The sequence below is a fragment of the Mobula hypostoma genome, chromosome 14, assembly GCF_963921235.1.
Source record: "Mobula hypostoma chromosome 14, sMobHyp1.1, whole genome shotgun sequence".
In the NCBI taxonomy this organism is placed as follows: Eukaryota; Metazoa; Chordata; class Chondrichthyes; order Myliobatiformes; family Myliobatidae; genus Mobula; species Mobula hypostoma.
Genome location: NC_086110.1, coordinates 18,657,483 through 18,670,266, shown reverse-complemented (window position 1 = coordinate 18,670,266; position 12,784 = coordinate 18,657,483). Strand labels below are relative to the sequence as shown.

At 44.7% G+C, this 12,784-nt stretch overlaps 1 protein-coding gene across 1 annotated transcript in view; it reads right to left on the bottom strand.

Moving 5' to 3' along the window:
* Positions 1-9,269, bottom strand: part of psme3ip1 (proteasome activator subunit 3 interacting protein 1) — a 163,011-nt gene extending 153,742 nt beyond the window's left edge. Inside the window, exon 1 of the mRNA XM_063066740.1 lies at positions 9,119-9,269. The gene's annotated coding sequence lies outside the window, so the exon portion shown is untranslated. The remainder of the gene's footprint in view (positions 1-9,118) is intronic.
* Between the last annotated feature and the right edge of the window lie 3,515 nt (positions 9,270-12,784).

The following is a 12,784-nucleotide window of genomic DNA, read 5'->3' as shown; positions in this document are numbered from 1 at the left end:
TTCCAGGGGCCATGAAGTGTGTGAAGTTCCTGTTTCTATGGAGAAGATTCTTGGGAAACTCTAAGGTCTGAAGGTAGGCAAGCCACTTGGACCAGATGGTGTACACCCCAGGGTTCTAAAAGAGGTAGTAAAAGTGATTGTAGAGGCACAGTAATGATCTTTAAAGAGGAAATAATGTGTCATTTCTTAATGCATGCATTACTAAATGACGATAAAAGAGGACTACGTGTCTTCATAATCTAAAAGAAATCAGCAGTATAGACAAAGGAGAATCGGTTGATGTTGTGTTTCTAGAGTTTCAGAAGGCCTTTGATAAGGTGCACAAGCTATGAGCCCATGGTATTGCAAGAAAGATTCTACCATGGGTAAAGCAGTGGCTGATTGGCTGGAGACAAAGAGTAGGAATAAAGGGAGCCTTTTCTGGTTGGCTGTCTGTGACTAGTGGTGTTCCATAGGGGTCTGTGTAGGACTGATTCTTTTAAAGTTATATCTCAATGATTTGGATGATGAAATTGATGGGTTTGTTGCAATGTCTGCAGACGATACAAAGATAGGTGGAGGGGCAGGTAGTTTTGAGGAAGTAGTGAGGCTACTTAGACAGATTAGGAGAATGGGCAAAGAAGTGGCAGATGGAAAACAGTATCAGGAAGAGTATGGTCATGCACTTTGATAGGAGAAATGAAAGGGTTGACTTTTTCTAAATGGAGAGAAAATACAGAAGTCTGAGGCGCAAAGGGACATGGGAGTTCTTGTGCAGGATTCCCTGAAGGTTAATTTGCAGGTTGAGTTTGTAATGAAGAAGGCAAATGCAATGATATTATTCAAGAGGACTAGAATATAAAAGCAAGGATGTAATGTTGAGACTTTATAAAGCGCTGGTGAGGCGTCACTTGGAGTATTGTGGCAGTTCGAGACATATTATCTTAGAAAGGATGTGCTGGAACTGGAAGGGTTTCAAAGGAAGTTCACGAAAATAATTCCAAGATTAAATGGCTTGTCATATGAAAAGTGTTTGATGGCTCTGGGCCCCTATTCACTGAAATTCAGAAGAATGAGGGGTGATCTCATTGAAACCTTTCGAATGGTGAAAGGCCTTGATACAGTGATGTTTCCTATGGTGGAAGAGTCTAAGACACAGCCTCAGAATACAGGGGTGAGCTTTTAGAACGGAGATGAGGAGGAATTTATTTAGCCAGAGAGTGGTGAATCTGTGGAATTCATTGCCACAGGCAGCTGTGGAGGCCAAGCCTTCATGTATATTTAAGGCAGAGGTTGATAGACTCTTGAAGGGATATGGCGGGGCGGGGGGGGGGGGGAAGAGAGAGACAGGAAATTGGGGCTGAAAGGAGAAATGGGTCAGACACAATGAAATGCAGAGCAGATTCAATGGGCCAAGTGGCCTATTTCTGCTCCTATATTTTATGGTCTTATGGTCTATACCACCAAAAGGAACATGTACTGGTTCCATCCACACTTGGTAAATCCAACCACCGAGCTGTGCATTTACCTTTGAACAGACAGAGAATGAAGAGCGAAGCACCAGTGGAGAGGACAACGAACAGCCGGACAAGCGAGGCAAAGCAGCAAGTACTAAGAACCCTTCACATCAGTGGATTGGACCATGGTGCCCCCAGTGCAGTCTCCTCTACACTTGTGAGACCCAATGTAGATTGGGAAACCTGACGAAGGGTCTCAGCCTGAAACGTCGACTGCACCTCTTCCTACAGATGCTGCTTGGCCTGCTGCGTTCACCAGCAACTTTAATGTGTGTTGCTGGGAAACCACTTTGTCAAGCACTACAGCTCCAGCTACAAAAAGTGGAATTTCCAAGTGGCCAACTATTTCAATTCCTATCCCCATTCCTGCTCCAACATGTTGGTCCATGGCCTCCTCTTCTGCCATGACAAGGCCACTCTCAGTTTGGAGGAGCAACACCTCATATTCCATCTAAGTAGCCTCCAACCTGATGGCATGAACATCAATTTCTCCAACTTGCAGTAATTTTTCCCACTCGTTTTCCTCTTCTTAGTTTCCCCTCTTTGGCCTCTTACCTCTTCTCCTCATCTGCCTGTCAACTCCCCTTGCTGCCCCTCCTCCTTCCCTTTCTCCAATGATACATTCTCCTATCAGATTTGTTGTTCTCCAGCTCTTTCCCTTGTCCACTTATCACCCCCCAGCTTCTTACTTCATCCACCCTCCCCCACCTACCTTGCTTCTCCTAACACCTAGCTTGTCATCCTCCCCACCTTCTCATTCTGTTTCTCTCCCCCTTCCTTACCAGGTCTCGGCCCAAAACATCAACTGCTTATTTACTGATAAAGATGCTGCCTGACCAGCTGAGTTCCTGAGTTGTGTCTGTGTTGCAACACACATCAAAGTTGCTGGTAAATGCAGCAGGCCAGGCAGCATCTCTAGGAAGAGGTACAGTCGACGTTTCAGGCCGAGACCCTTCGTCAGGACTAACTGAAGGAAGAGTTAGTAAGAGATTTGAAAGTGGCAGGGGGAGGGGGAGATCCAAAATGATAGGAGAAGCCAGGAGGGGAGGGATGGAGCCAAGAGCTGGACAGGTGATTGGCAAAGGGGATATGAGAGGATCATGGGACAGGAGGTCCGGGGAGAAAGACGGCGGGGGGGGGGGGAGAACCAGAGGATGGGCAAGGGGTATAGTCAGAGGGACAGAGGGAGAAAAAGGAGAGAGAGAGAAAGAATGTGTGTATATAAATAAATAATGGATGGGGTACGAGGGAGAGGTGGGGCATTAGCGGAAGTTAGAAAAGTCGATGTTCATGCCATCAGGTTGGAGGCTACCCAGACGGAATATAAAGTGTTGTTCCTCCAACCTGAGTGTGGCTTCATCTTTACAGTAGAGGAGGCCGTGGATAGACATGTCAGAATGGGAATGGGATGTGTAATTAAAATGTGTGGCCACTGGGAGATCCTGCTTTCTCTGGCGGACAGATCGTAGGTGTTCAGCAAAGCGGTCTCCCAGTCTGCGTCGGGTCTCGCCAATATATAAAAGGCCACATCGGGAGCACCGGACGCAGTATATCACCCCAGCCGACTCACAAGTGAAGTGTCGTCTCACCTGGAAGGACTGTCTGGGGCCCTGAATGGTAGTAAGGGAGGAAGTGTAAGGGCATGTGTAGCACTTGTTCCGCTTACAAGGATAAGTGCCAGGAGGGAGATCAGTGGGGAGGGATGGGGGAGACGAATGGACAAGGGAGTCGCGTAGGGAGCGATCCCTGTGGAAAGCGGGGGGGGGGGAGGGAAAGATGTGCTTAGTGGTGGGATCCCATTGGAGGTGGCGGAAGTTACGGAGAATAATATGTTGGACCTGGAGGCTGGTGGGGTGGTAGGTGAGGACCAGGGGAATCCTATTCCTAGTGGGGTGGCGGGAGGATGGAGTGAGAGCAGATGTGCGTGAAATGGGGGAGATGCGTTTGAGAGCAGAGTTGATAGTGGAGGAAGGGAAGCCCCTTTCTTTAAAAAAAGGACATCTCCCTTGTCCTAGAATGAAAAGCCTCATCCTGAGAGCAGATGCGGTGGAGACGGAGGAATTGCGAGAAGGGGATGGCATTTTTGCAAGAGACAGGGTGAGAAGAGGAATAGTCCAGATAGCTGTGAGAGTCAGTAGGCTTATAGTAGCCATCAGTGGATAAGCTGTCTCCAGAGACAGAGACAGAAAGATCTAGAAAGGGGAGGGCGGTGTCGGAAATGGACCAGGTAAACTTGAGGGCAGGGTGAAAGTTGGAGGCAAAGTTAATAAAGTCAACGAGCTCTGCATGCGTGCAGGAAGCAGCGCCAATGCAGTCGTCGATGTAGCGAAGGAAAAGTGGGGGACAGATACCAGACTAGGCACGGAACATAGATTTTTCCACAAAGCCAACAAAAAGGCAGGCATAGCTAGGACCCATACAGGTGCCCATAGCTACACCTTTAGTTTGGAGGAAGTGGGAGGAGCCAAAGGAGAAATTATTAAGAGTAAGGACTAATTCCACTAGACGGAGCAGAGTGGTGGGAGAGGGGAACTGATTGGGTCTGGAATGCAAAAAGAAGCGGAGAGCTTTGAGACCTTCCTGATGGGGGATGGAAGTATATAGGGACTGGACATCCATGGTGAAAATAAAGCGGTGGGGGCCAGGGAACTTAAAATTATCAAAAAGTTTAAGAGCGTGAGAAGTGTCACGAACATAGGTCGGAAGGGATTGAACAAGGGGGGATAAAACCGTGTTGAGGTATGCAGAAACGAGTTCGGTGAGGCAGGAGCAAGCTGAGACAATAGGTCTGCCAGGACAGGCAGGTTTGTGGATCTTGGGTAGGAGGGAGAAGCGGGAAGGGCGTTCACCAGCAACTTTGATGTGTGTTGCTTGAATTTCCAGCATCTGCAGAATTCCTGTTGTTTGTGTCTGTGTTGCGTTGGACTGGACCACATTCAAGGATTTGTCAACTTAGTGGACCTGAATGAGCATGCTACAGTCGTCACTGACTTTTATAAAGAACTGTGTGGATCAGCTTGTACCGACAAAACATTCTGAGTTTTTCCCAACCAGAAACCCTGCGGAAACCACAAGATTGGTAACCTGCTGAAGGCTATCTCTGTGGTGTTTAGGACAGGAGATCCAGAGTCATACAAGTTGTACAGGTTCTACATCGGAAAGCCAACGTAAGTGCAAAAGTACAATTTCAGATAAAACCAGAGCTACAGAAAGAAGTTCAACAGTTGTAGCAGGGCTTGCACGATATCACTTCCTGCAAAGTGAAACCAGGCTGCATATGCACCACCTCCAGGTAAGCTCAATGCATGCATTTGAAAGGGAGAATAATGGCACACCTAACCGAGCCCCAGGACCCCTGACAACCCTGTGATCTCAATCACCAGAGCCAGCTTCAGAGCATCCTTCAGGACAATGAACCCACACAAAGCCTCTAGTCTGGATGGTATACCTGGTCAAATGCTGAAGACCTAGGCAGACGAACGGGGTGCTGCAGACAAGGAAATCTTTAACCTCCAGCTTCTGTGGTCGGAGGTTTTTACCCATTTCTGAAAGACACCTTTAGTACTAGCATCCAAGAAGAGTGTAGAGTCCTGCCTCAAACACGAGAGTATGGTAACACATACATCCACCCTAATGAAGTGCTTTGAGAGATCAGTTATGATGCAAATCATCTCTAACCTGAGAAAGGACCTAGATCCACTTCAATTTCTCTATTTCCACCACAGGCCCACAGCAGGCGCTGTATCATTGACTCTCTGCTCTGTTCTGAACCATCTGGATAACAGAAATGCATATGACAGGCTGCTGTTCATCAGCTTGATACCACCATAACAGGCCATATTTCAAATCGTCACGGGTCATGACGAGTCAGAGTACAGGCGTGAGACAGAAAGGTGCCACAGTAGTGTCAACAAAACCAACGAACTCCTTGTTGACACAGAGAGCAGAAGTCAAGAGACCACATGCCAGTTCTCTTTGGTGGATCGGAGACAGCTACTTCAAATCCTTCAGCATCATCTCAGATGAGCTGGCCTGGGGCCAGTGCATAAATGCAATCACAAAGAATGTTCGCCATCCGCCTCTACTTTCTTAGAAGCTTAGGGAGATTAGGCATGTCATTGAATTCTTAAACAAACTGCTGCAAATGCACTGTTGAAAGTTGCATTCTGACCCGGTATGGCAACTCCAAAGCACAGGAACACAAGAGGTTGCAGGAAGTTCTGGACACAGCCCTCAACAGCATCTGAAGAAAGTGCTGGCGCAAGAAAGTGGTATCTCAAGGATCCTCACCTTCTAGTTCCTGCTCTCTTCTTGTGGCTACAGTAGGGCAGGTACAGAAGCCTGGCATCCTACATCACCAGGTTCAAACAACTACTTCCCTCCAACCATCAGGTTCTTGAATTTACCTGAACAGGCCTGATCTTACCTCAGCAAGGGAACACTACAAAATACCCTTTGCATTACCATGGGGTTTTTATGCACTAATGTCATCTTCCAGTCTTTTTTTCTTCACACTTGTGTAATTTCTGTGTAGTTTAATCTCGTTAATTTAGTAATATATGCTGTTTTCTGAGTCTATGTGCCTGCAATGTAGCTGAAGCAAGTTTTTTTCATTGTACCTGTACCTCACCATAGCTGTGGTTGACTATTGATTAGTCAGGGCGTGGAAGGTTACAGAGAGAAGGCAAGAAATGAGGTTGAGAGGGAAATGGATCAGCCATGATGAAATGGTGAAGCAGACTCAATGGGCCAAATGGCCTAATCCTGTTCCTATGTCTTAAGGTCTGACGATAATAAACTCCACTTGCTATGAGAATTGTCACTCATGTAGTCACACTATTGTGCAGAAATATTAAACTCCATGACTTCAAATAGTAAACCGTCAAATGCACGTATTACTAAATATACGTGTGCACCTGAGATCCAGCCCACTCCACCAACTTTTCCCTCTCTTTTTGTGACAATACTGATTCCCATCGGGGGTAATTTCATGGGAACCAATACCTTCTGATATTTTGCCTTGAAATGAAATAGAAATTGGGTGTTTTCGACAGCAGCTATGTGATACTTGTCTTCATCCAGTTTCTGCACAGAGCTGGAAGATTTCCACCTTCAAAGCACTAAGGCAAATCACAGACTTCACTATAACTTTCCTAAATAAGACCAAACAACAATTTGCATGGATCAGCTTCTTAACTACCGTAAGCAGCAGCTCTTCCAACAGGTTTCTCATTCCCCTACTGCCGTCACTTAGTTTTTTTAATATACTTAAACAACACTGTTTCCAACCAAAGGTACTGTGTTCACAAAGCAATAAACGTATATGATATCAGTATACACCTTAATAGGTAACAATACAAAAATATGAATATTTGCAGGGAAATGCTGACTGTTCTGCTTGAAACTCACAGTTCCCTATGTAAATCTCAGAAAGTTGGGGGGGGGTGGAATTTACTGTACACGCATGCAAATGCCAGAACATCTTACAACTTCCACACTATTTCCACTGGGGAATTCATTCACCGATTTCCAGTTACTTGGGCACAAACAATTCCCCTCCACTAGTTTCAGTGGGGTTGAATGGCCTTGGGGGTTGAGGCAAGGGTCAGTTTTTTTTTTAATGTTGTTGCTTAACTTTATTTTCAATTCAAAATGTTTTCAAATGTTGGATTTTTTTTTGAAACTTCTGAATTTTTGAACGCTTCTGAATGACAGAAGTAATCAAAGCTTTTGACAGCTTTGCCTCGGGCCTTAGGCACCTGTCAATGTTTTTCCAGCAGTTTCACGGGTAGGACTTGTTCTGGCTTTCCTAAACAAACTCAACAGATTTATTGTCCTAGGCCAACATACACAGGATACGTATGTCATTACAATTAGCTTTCTGTACAGCAGCTTAATTTAAAATAAATTATTCAGCAAAGGCCCTTCTGTGGTTGGAGCCAGCTTCATCCAACAATTGCCTCTGGAACAGAGGCACTAGGAGAGTGCAGACTGGCTGTCAGACCGTAATGAGCACAGACACCTTGCTGTCAGTAAGAACCAAATCCACCTTTCCACATCTCTACTACAATGAGAAAAACAAGCTCAATACTTAAACAAGTATCACACACAAAATGCTGGAGGAACTCAGCAAGCCAGGCGGCATCTATGGAAAATAGTACATTTCAGCCCGAATCATCGACTGTACTTTTTTCTTAGATGCTGCCTGGCCTGCTGAGTTCCTCCAGCATTTTGTGTACGTTACTTAATCGAGTACATAGTTAGCCCTGAGCTGAACCCCTGAACTTGGAGGACAGAGCACCCACTCTTAGTCAGGCCTCTATCCTTTGACCTGTTTGACATGGGTTACTCTACGAAGAGTCAAAGCACAAGGCCCTGACTCCCCAACATAGCTCTCTGGGTCATTGAGGCATGCAAGCCTTCCCAAAGGACAAGATTGTGGTCCTTAAACATTGTTTCAACAAGCAGAACAATTTCCAGAGATGAGGAACATTAGTTACTTAGAATAAACTGAAGCTGGGATTACAAATAAAACTGGAACAATATGTTCACACCTCCTCCTTGCAAGAACAATTAATTCCCCTGGCCTGTTCTATCACCACTGAGGTGCATCTTCTCTCTCCTGGAAATATATTTTCTTGAAGAGAATTTATATGCATACACTAACAAATAAAATGCACCAATAAGTAATTTTGCTATTTTTCTCTAACTATCACTGAATAAAACTTCCTGGTATCTTCAAGAAGCACACAAATCTAATGGGCACAATGATTCAGTGCACCATTCTCAATCAACTATACCTTCACGATACAAACAAAAAAGTCCGTTTCTTGGGGTCAGCAATAGCAAATAGTAGCACATTTGTCTCCATGTCAGAAGTGTCGAGGTTTTAAGTTTAAAACACATATTCACTAGAGTAATGGGCTAATTTTCACCATCACACGAATGCAAAAAGATCACATGGCTCCAGCCAAACACAAATAGTACAGCCAAGCCTGTTTCACTGTTCAAAGCAGTCATGTGTTGTCTGACAATTCCCTCCACCTGACTTGGCCACAGAACTTACTTGCAAGAATCCATGGATCTCACGTTTTAAATTATCTATGCCTAAGTGCAAATATTACCAGCACACACTTGAAATGGCCTTACAAACTTTAAAATCTTACTCAGGCTCTCTTTAAATAAAACAGATTTGGGTGGTCTTCACTGTCTCGTTACATAACATGCCAAGACCCAAAGTAGGTTTTAGATTGCCGTAAGGGTGTCGACTTGGGATCGTAAAGCAGCCCGGCCCTTCGGTGTTGCTGAGAAGGATGTGAGACTCATCCCCAGACGGGTAATAGGAACAGAGAGCACATTGACCTCTCTCACCTGACGTGTATTGACAAACTCTGGTGGATGAATACGGGATTAAGGCGACCCACCCTCGGTGTTACACCGGGCCCGGGGTATCCCCACTGCCACCACGGAAGCGAAGCAAGTGCGGGACAAGTTGCCGGTCCGCGCCTAGGACCCGGCCGACTTTCCAGGAAACCCCGAGCCAGGCCGCAGACAACCGAACTGGGCTTCGGCCAACATCAAGACACCACTCAGCAACCCCCAGAAACTCCCAAGATACTTACCTGTCCAGCACCGCTTTCTCGTCGCTCCGACAACTCCTTCCCTCCGGCCGTGAGAGCTTCTCCAAAGGTTCCGGGATCGGCTGCGTCCAGCGTGAAGCAACGTCAGTCGGCAACAACTTGGATTCATGTGGCACCAAATCGATAAACAGCTACAGACGCAGAATTGTGTGTGTGTTTTTTAAAAAAAACACTAAAAGCTTGATGAGGGAGCATCTTAAAAGATATTGGTAGTTGAAAGACCACCGATAATGAAGCACAGATCTTTTAGAGAGTTCAAGGAGAGATGAAGATTTTTTTTTAAAAAGAGGACGATGCTGCTGGAAATGTGAAATAGGAACAAAATGCTGGAATGCTCAGCGGATCAGACAGCATCTGTGGTGATAAAAACCACAGATAACATTTTAGGTCAATGAATTTCACCAGAACTGAAGGAAAGTACAGATAAAATAAGTTTTAAGTTGCAGTAAAAAGGAGGAAGAGGTGAAAAGATTTGTTTAAAAACTTGATAGATTGCAGGTAAGAGAGACTGCTTTTACAAGTAGCAGTGGTGTTAGCTTCATCTGGATGGTGAAGGCTAGGGAGTAAGAAAAGGTCTGTTCTGTGCTGATGTAGGCTCTGAGAGATCTGAAATACCAGACGAGGAGAACAAGAAAAAATAATTGTTGAAAATGTGAGATGTTGCTTTTGAATTCCACGTGCTTTCGAGGCTCATTATTAGCTGGTAAGCATGAATATAGAAACAGACATGTGGCTAAACTGTCCAGCAGGAAGTCCTGTGCTGCCTAGGACTTTGGCAAGAAGGATCAGGCTTAATGCACTTGTTCCATCTATTTCTTGGTGGGAATCCATGGTTTGCTGTTCACAGGTGGCCAGGCAGACCAATCCCACAGGCTGCATATTGTGCTCCTGTGGTCTACACCATGCACAGTTCACAGATCTCTTGTAGTAACTCAGAATTGGCTTTATTATCACTGATGTATGTCGGAAAATTTGTTGTTTTGTTGTACCAGTATGATCACAACATAAAAATCACTGTAAAGTACAATAAAAATAAATGGATAGATAGTTAAATAATGCAAAAGGGGAATAGTGAGCCAGTGTTCATGAACCATTCAGGTAATCTGAGAGCAAAGGGCAGGAAGCTGTTCCTAAAACCCTGTGTGTGCCTTCAGGTTCCCGTACCTCCTCCCTGAAGTTAGAATGAGAGGAGGGTAATCCCTGATTGTGAAGGTCCTTAACGGTGGACAGCACCTCCTTTAGACACCTCAAAGGCAAGGAGAGTTGCACCCCTGTTGGAACTGGGTGAGTCTGCAACCCTCCGCGGCCTCTTTCGATCCTCTGCACCGGAGCCTCCTTACCAGGTGTTGCTGCAATCTGTCAGCATGCTCTTCACGGAACATCTAGAAATTTGTTAGAGTCTGTGGCAGCATACCAAATCTCCTGAAACTCAGAATGAAGTGGGACTATTGGCATGGTATTCTTCATGATTGCATCAGTGTGTTGGGTCCAGGACAGATCCTCTGAGATGTTGAGGTCCAGGAACTCAAAGCCACTCACCCTTTCCGCTACTACCCCGCGATGAGGGTTGGTGTGAGTTCTCAAAACTTCCCAGACTTGAACAACTCACAAGGTCATGTCACCAGAAAATTTTTCTGACTCTAACATTGAGAATAATAAATGGATCAACCTTGGGGGGGGATACAATTACCTCCAATTTTCCCTCAGATTGTCTAAATCTCTTACTGGCATTTTTTCCACTGTGAATAAATGAGTCATTTGTCCTGGGTTTTCTATTGGAGCCATCACCAGAAAGCATGTGACAATACAGTATGATGGTTGATTGCTATCTTTCAGTTTAAGCTATGGTTTGTCAATGATGCCTTGCCAGTGTTACTTCTACCTAACGAGATGTAATGAGCCAGATTGGCTGGTCTGGGATAGCTGGCCAAAATCACTGTATGACCTTGTCAACAATTAAACCTGCAAAGTTAATATGATAATTCTTAAATTTCCCTGGGATTTTGATGTTAAAACCTAAAATTGAAATGTTTGAATGATAAAAATAATTAAGTTTATTAAGGTAGATACATTAGGAATACCTAAGAGATTCTTTGGGTGAATGGATGATTAAAAACTCGCTTTCTTGACACAATGTTTTGTACTTTCTAAACACAAAGATAATAAACAATTAACTACAGTTTCAGTGGCTATCAGTCACCTACTTAATATTAGCATTTTGAATGTACACAGTCTGTCTAGGTACCATATCCAATGCAGATTTTGGTGACCATGGTTTTCCATATCCGTCGTTTTTTGGATGACTTCCATTTCCTCGATGTGTAGCCACCTGGCTAGGCTTTTGATGTACATAAGCCGAGGTCTTCCTCTAGGTTTGCTCCCCTCAGTCGTTCCAGAGAGTATCAGTTTTTCTAGTTCATCTTTCCACATGATGGGTCCTAGGAATCTGAGTTGTCTTTCTCTTATTGCTGGTATGAGTGATCGAACTGCTTGGGCTCTTCTGAGAACTTCTTCATTTGATGTGTGTGTGATCCATGATATTTTTACTATTCTCCTGTAGAACCATAATTCAGCTGCTTCTAGTCTCTTTTCCATTGCTGGAGAAATGGTCCAGCATTCCATAAGTTAGGATAGAATAAATGTAGCACTGCAGTATTCTGTTTTTGGTGTACGTGCTCATCTTTCTGTCTGTTAATATGTTCTTCATTTTTTGGAAAACTTCTTTCACCACTGCTATTCTGTATTTAATATCTGTGTCGCACCTGCCATCACTTGTTATTAGGCTGCCAGGATATTTGAATTTGTTGACTTGTTTGATGTTTGTATTTCCGATCTTTTCAAACTTTTCAAATTTGTATACGTCTCAGAGGCCGATGTCAGTATATCTTTCAAGAGGGTAAATCCTTATAAGGCATCAAGCTCCAATGGTATATCTTGTCGGGCACTGAAAACCTACACCAATCAACTGGTTGGAGTGTTCAAGGCCATCTCAATCTCTCACTGATGCAGTTGGAGGTCCCCACCTGCTTCAAAAGGGTATCTATCATACCAGTACCCAAGAACTGCTCAATACCTCAACAACTATCGGCCAGTTGTACTCGTTTCTGCTGTGAGGAGGTGCTTTGAGAAGTTGGCCATGGCTGGAATTGATAACTGTCTGAGCATACACCTGATCCTGCTTCAATTTTCCTACCACTACAATAGGCTTACAGCAGATGCAATCTCAATAGCTCTCCACTCGGCCTTTGATCACCTGGGCAACAGCAATACCCACATCAGGCTGCTATTATTTTGTGGAACAGGTCAAAAACTTTAAGTTCCTCGGGGTCAATATCACAAATGACCTGACTTGGTCCAACCAAGCAGAGTTCACTGCCAAGAAGGCCCACCAGCGCCTTTACTTCCTAAGAAAACTAAAGAAATTTGGCCTGTCCCCTAAAACCCTCACTAATTTTTATAGATGCACCGTAGAAAGCATTCTTCTGGGGTGCATCACAACCTGGTATGGAAGTTGTCCTGTCCAAGACCAAAAGAAGCCGCAGAAGATCGTGAACACGGTGCAGCACATCACACAAACCAATCTTCCGTCCTTGGACTCACTTTACACCGCACGCAGTCGGAGCAGTGCTGCCAGGATAATCAAGGACA